This window comes from Thunnus thynnus, chromosome 1 (assembly GCF_963924715.1).
Source record: "Thunnus thynnus chromosome 1, fThuThy2.1, whole genome shotgun sequence".
NCBI classification, from domain to species: Eukaryota; Metazoa; Chordata; class Actinopteri; order Scombriformes; family Scombridae; genus Thunnus; species Thunnus thynnus.
Genome location: NC_089517.1, coordinates 29,444,577 through 29,451,735, shown reverse-complemented (window position 1 = coordinate 29,451,735; position 7,159 = coordinate 29,444,577).

The window sequence follows — 7,159 nt, the reverse complement described above, 5'->3', positions numbered from 1 at the left end:
GCTCATACACGTACTGTCAAAGCAAATTCATTTGTTCACAAAATGGGTGATGTTGTGTGAGGTTATTGATTTCCGCATGCCATCTGTCTTCTCTGAGGCTTTGGCAAGCAGGCTCTGGCACTACCAGCCTCAGGTTCCCCCATATTAGTTTCTACGGCTCAGGTGGACAGAAGGGAGACATGCAGCAGGTATTGGAAGCAAACGGGTGATGGCTTATGTGACACCAACTCAGACACAATAATTTCTGGCATGAGAGCAAAACTCACTGTTGAATATAATTAGGGGGGTTTGAGGGTTTTATCATGTCAATATTTTTTATGATGTCAGAATGACCTAGAAAAGACCATTGCATGATTACTCAAATATGAATGTAGATGTTTCTTGCTTTCCTGGGTTAAGAAGAAAATTATTAGCATATTAAAATGTAGAGCAATGACTTAAGCAAAACTCTTCATTTGTCCATAAACAGCAATGCCTTATCAAAATACATAATTTTGAGTGAAAATCCATCCTGAAGGTGGTGATTAACATCTCATTTGTCACAGACACCTGCATACACAAGTTCAGGCCCACCCCCGATCTCCTCCTCTCACTAACTAGTCTAGAAGTCACAGTGTACCTCCATGTTGAGCTATGGAGTGTGGAGGGCAGGCCTTCAAACATGGGGCCCAGCTGCTGCTGTGTATTTTTGTCAGCCAACACACACACACATTGGCATCCCTTGGTGTTTGCTCTTGTGGAGGGCACATGTTACTGGGTAAATTATCACAGCAACGGTAAACAGTGTTTTTATGAGGGAATGTAGCTTAGTTGTTATATTTGAAGTCTGTGCTTTGTATACTGCTGTGCTATTAGGACAGATTGAGGATGTTTGCGCCTGGTGTCTGCACTCCACCCATGTGGGGTACACACACACACGCACACACATATGCACTGAGAGTGACAGGCTCAGTTGTAGTTTTGAGTTTTAAATGGCTCTTTTGTTGTTTCCATCATAAGAAAAAGAAAAAAAAAACATCACAGCCTAAGAAGTGTGTGTCAGTGTCACACTCATGTCAGTCTCAGGGTAAATGCAGATGAACGGCAACAGCAGGGGAGGAAAGACTGAGCTTCGAAGTGCAGAAAAAGAACGTCAAGCACTGTGAAAAATATACATTGTGTGCTTCAATAAAACTGCCGCCAATGCAGAGACAATCTTTTAACGCATACTGATTGGGTATGCAGACATAAACAGTCTGGTAATTACTCTACATTTTCAGCATCTGAGTCATGATGTAGCTGTGATGTAGTGCTTGAAAACACCATCAGAAGGTTGATAACAAGGTAATCAGATAATGATAGAGTCAAACAGATGGATGGCTAGGAGATAGAGGACTGGTGCTTTAAGGTCTTCCCTTTTCAATTAAACTCATTTGAACCATGGTTAAGGGTCTCATTAATTCTGCTGACACCAAGGTCTCTCTTAAGGCCCACTTAGATGCCTTGGTAACACCCGTGGTAGTAACACTTTCCCATTAACTTGAATGGGAAAGTGGTCTCAGACTTTTGGACCCTACTGTATATTTCATGTGCATACTATTGCAATTTCTCATACAACATGAAACTCAGACAAAAAAGTTTTTTTCGAAATGATGATTTTGGATACAAGTGAGGTACATTATATTTTTTGTTGCCATGGTGTTAACTGTGAATAGTCACAACATTCACAGAAGGGAGAAGATATAGAAATATCAATATCATAATAGAGGAATGTCATGTTACTAAAATTTAATTTCTTAAAGACTATTTGGTACGGGAACTGAAGCCCTTGTTTGTGTAATCGGCAGTTAAATGGCTGGTGCATTGATTGGCCTTACTGCTGGCATCTTACTGTTTTAGATTTGTCCATTCTACACTGATAGAGTGCTTCATCTCCTCTATGAATGGAGGAAATGGAGGAAAGAAGGGAATAATGGTGATGACATTCTTCCCACTTTTTTTGAGCCCCAATTACCTACTAATGCCTGATAAAACCAGACAAATGGACAGTCGTTATGTCTGGGGCCTTCCGCAATGGCAATATCATTCTTTCCCAGCCTTCCATTCTTTGGATAGGAATAATCATGTTTTGTCCCAAACACCTGCGCTTCAGTTGCCCTGACCTGCCGCCCAAATGAGTGCAATTAATGACAATTACCCTCCAGGTGTCACAACATAGACATGTACTGATAGGGACCTATCTAGAGAGAGCACGCGCTTGTCCTCCAAGTAAATATGTAATGATAACAGCTGTAACACAGTGGGGTGGAGGGGGGCACAATTGCTACCAGTGCAATCTATTTGAGTTTGCCTCAGCTCAGCACCACATTAACCAGTCCAGACAAACCAGAATGGATAGACTTGGTTTTCCCCCGTGGGACAGAGGGTAGTTGACTGGAGGTGTTGGGATTCCTCATCAGATGGAGCTCAACGTGAATGTGGTCTGGAAATTGTTTCTGCATCAGGGCTTGGATGTATTTGTGTGCTGGTGATCAAACATAGTTATTTAGGGATGGTGCATTCAATCCTAAACGATATATCCACTTTATTACAAGTTGTGTCTTATTTTCATAGTTTTGGCCATCATTTCTGTTAGTACCAACAACCAATAGGAATGATGGCCAAGTTAATTGCTGAGATCTGGGAATGTGGCAAAAAAAAAGTCAAATGGGGAAAGAGAGATGAGCCATCCGACCGCAATTCTGGCGTGAAACAAACCCCCAGTTTTGGAAGCAAAAACAAAGGCAAATAGAGGAGTAATTGCCCAAAATATCTGTTTTAAAAATGTATTACAAATTATAGACATATTGCTTGACTCAAATTTCTCTTATCCTACTTGATGTGGTTGCGAGCACACAAAGCTTTCCTGTGCAGTGAGGGATTATTATCAACATTTCAGGTGTGCTCACTTGGTTTTACTTTCAACTTAAGCATTTTTTAAAAATCTGTCTACGGTGCTGTTTTTGCCCCATTGGACTTTGTCGTAGCAATGTCACCATGTTCATGGATCTCAGGAAGTGCTGGTGAGTTCAATAACTGATAAAAGATGGTAAAAATGAACAAAATAAGGCCAAAGTTTATTTAAACCCCATAGAAAGTTTTATTAATTAATCATGAATTATTATCAATGGAAAAAAAACAATTAAGGTATTCAAACATGAACACCTGTACTTAGGAACGTGGAAACATTAAAGAACGTTTCAGTCATTAAGTACTTGAAATCAAACTTTGGCCTGATACTGTGTGTGTATTCTGTAAATGGTAGCCACAGTATAAGCTTTTAGCCCATTTCCCTATGTAAAGGGAGATTTCTCAGGTGCAGAAGTCAACTTTAACCCTCCTCCTCCTGTGGGCTCACCGTCCTTTCCCTCTGAACCTGCATTAGCATAAAGGCATTAAAATGTGAATAGGAATTAATTTGGACTTTCCCCTCCATAGGAATTAATGGAAGTTTGTTCTGCCCGTACCCCTCAGACGGCTTGCGCTCCTCCACAGTCCATAAATATTAATATTAATACGGCATCGCATTTAAAGGTAGCGCTTGGCTGAAGCCGTATACAGAATATTATTAGAGATCACGATACGTTTCTCATGAGAAGTACAGCTGAGTGAATGCATTACCTTGCCGTTGTGATCTGTAAAATCCAATCTTCATACAGCACAAAAAGTTATTTTCAGAGAGACGGAAGATTAGCAGGGCCGAATGGCTGCTGTCTAAAGCCATTAGGCAGGTGGGGATTTTTTTTTTCTATGCTGAGTTGAGAGAGAAGGGCCCACATCTTCTGCTCTATCATGGTACTGATTCACAGTCACACCACTGTAGCGCTATTATCATGCCCGAGCAGATCATCTCAGCAGATAACTATTATCACCATCTCACCGCATCGCTCCAGTCCACTCACCCACATAATACAGACCACAGAAGTTTTTGACACTCTTCCAAATCACTGTATTCACCTTCTTTCTCTTCTTGCATGGTCTTTGTCACTTTCCTGTGAGCGCTGTGTGTGGTTGTATCACACATCTTCAATAGTACTGAGGTTACCGCAAAGCTGAGCCTCCCAAACCCGGGCTTGTATAATGTGCTTATGAATCACTGGTAGGGGCAATTAATACATATACAGGTTGAGGCTATTGTATTGTAAACATGGATGTTTGGTAAAGGTGTCTTCTAATCCCATGAGGGGTGGGCCATGAGATGGCAGGACACTTTAATAAAAAAATTCATTCATTTATTCATATACATTTCTTTCTCTGCCTGACTGATCAACAGGTCCTCCAAATTAAACAACATGGTCCATGCACTCTAGAACGACATGCTTTCTGTCAGTAGCAAGGCATAATTTGTCTGTGTCTTTCAAAGTTGTTACAAATCACTGTTGAGACTAAATTTTATGATGACAGCGCCATAGTCATGGTTTAGTTAGGCTTAGGTACAAAAATGACTTGGTTAGGTTTTGGGAAAGACCATGGTTTGGGTTAAAATAAGTACTATGTTAAGGTTAGGGAAACATCGTGATTGGGTTAAAATTACAACTTTGTTAAAATTAGAGGACCAGCGTCGTCATGGTTACAATAAAAAATTCTGTCCGATTCTGTTGTTTTTTTGGGCAGGACAGTCTCAACTGAAAGTTGCATCAGTTTGAATAAATCAGAATACACTACTGTTATTGTTTTGGTCCAAACTCTGTTGAGTTGTCTGAAGCAAACAAAAGGGATTCTGTCAATATATTCAGCAGTTCTTCTCCTCTCTGTCTTCCTGCTTGAGGAGTGCTGATCCTGACCTGTTACAGTGGGCAAGGTTAGACACGTTAGTGCTGAACCCAAAGAAGGAGGGAGGATAGAGTTGGCTTCAAAGTCTCAGTGTGTGGGTGAAAGCTGCATGCTGCCACCCTAGCAAGCTCAGTCAACAGTACCTGCCTTTAATCTTTGCTCCGTAATCTTTACTCTTCTCACATTTAGTCAATACACTCTCACTTTGTTCTTGGAGGAAGTAGGGTGTGAGGCTGAGAACGTATGATGTAAAAGAAAAGCACAACACAATACACAAATCAATTACCAGGGGCAAAGTGGGTATGGCCAGCTTGACGTAAGGTCAGTACCATTCACATGCTGAATGATAATAGGCCCGAGCATGTTTCTTTTAAATGCTAAGTGTTGTGACATGGTGATAATTCTGTTGACAAAAGCACAATGTGATTACTTACAAGACTACATTGATAGGACTATGAGGATATTGTGTTCAGAACTGAACAGCCAATACAACATTTAAAGGAACTTGAGCTCTGTATCTGTATCACCATAAAATAAATGCACATAAATTATTACTTTATATTGTTGTGTTCTGCAATTAACAATTTTAAGAGTCCTTCATACAGTCGATGATAATAATACAAACAAAGAAAAAATAGTTTTTAACAAAACATTAGTGATCTGCCTTAATCCCTACTACCAGCCTGTGTTGTGGAGGCGTGCATGTTGTGGTAAGCTCTCCGAGCTGGGGTTATATTTGTGCATCAGGTCATTCCTGTAGCAGGCTGGTCCGGGTCGGCCCACTCCCCTCTGAGAGCCCTCTCATCAAGACAGCCTCTCCTCTGCCGCCCTCTTCCTCACAATCCCCATAAACTCTCATAATTGCCACATTAAACTTGAGTTTATTATTTTTCTCCAGGTGCAGGTGTGCAGATGATATGAGCCCCAGGTTGCATTTACATACAAATTGAAGGTTTTTATTAATCAGGCAGGCAGCAGGAATCAAACGGCAACACTCCATCAGCCCTTTAAATACATTTGGTGACATTTTTACCCGGCATTAGCATGATAGGGCAAGCAGAGTATAATGTACCAATGATTGCTTTTCCATTGAAAGCACAAACGGTTTCATTTTTCCTGTCATCTCAAATAAGTGTTAAAGAGGGTTTGGAGGCTATTGTGCGAATGCCGTATGCTGGGGACTTGGGACCACTGATGGCCATATTAAATAACCATTAGTGCCTGAGCTTAGATCATTGTGGCATCCGCCTCCTCTGAATTTATCCTGTGATTTCAAATGAAGGCAAGCTGTGCCAGCTTTCATAAAGTGCTCCAGCCCTCTCCATTTTTCCTCAAACTAAATGCATTACAACGGTAATTTTGTGACTGTTAAGATAACTAGCGTTAACAAGCACTTAATTAAAATGTACAATAAATAGCCGTCTGCAGCCTTATCTCCCCTCCAGAGCGACGCTGGTAGGAGGCTCCAATGCTCAGGCCGGCTGTTCCCCAGCTCGTTTGCAGATTAATTGCTTTTCTGTCTGGCGAAGCCTGCCTCTTCTGCAGCCAGATCGTAAATAGCCAGATAGGGAGTTTATCAATCAGGGCTCTCTACTTCACTGATCTCCCCCACACAGCCCTGTCTGTCAGACTGTCTGTCTGTATGTACATCTCCTGCTATCAAACAGGCTCTCCATAAATAAACTTCCACAAGCTTCAGTAACACTAAACCTTCAATTAGCGAATGGCTTTTATTGCAGTTTTTTTTATATGTACAACATTTCCCTTTTTATGTTACTTTTTTTTTCTTTTCATGGCTGTGCTATAGTTATTAAATACATGCTTTATCTGTCCATTTTTGGCCTTCTTTACAGCACCTGTATCTGTGTTAGAAATGTAACAAATGTAACATTGTTGATACAGGACTTATGTTTTTGTAACCCTTAGTGACACCATATTGATGTCTGTCTGTCTACAAGCGGATACTACTTTATGGCAGTGCATTTTGTGCCCGTTTATGTGTATTCTGGGTGTGTACAAATGGGCCTAGAGTGTATTGTAGGGGTTAATCAAACACGAGCCGCACATAAAAGCAACCAGGGGTTGTGTGAGACAGGACAGAAGCGAAGAGAGAGTATTTACAGTAATAAAAGTTAACAGCGGTCAGCCCCTTGGGATCGCATTACTCCTCAGACATGTGGCTGCAGCTCTCTCCTCACAGCTTTATGGACTTTGGCCCTAGGTAAGCAACCTGCAAACTCGCTTGTTTTTCAAAGGAAAGAAAACACGTAAAAGCAAACTTGCCTTCTTGTAGCCTGCTGCCCCCTCCTCCCCCCAACCCCCCTTTCACACACTGAAGCTCCCACTCCTCGGCTGGTGTCCCACCCTT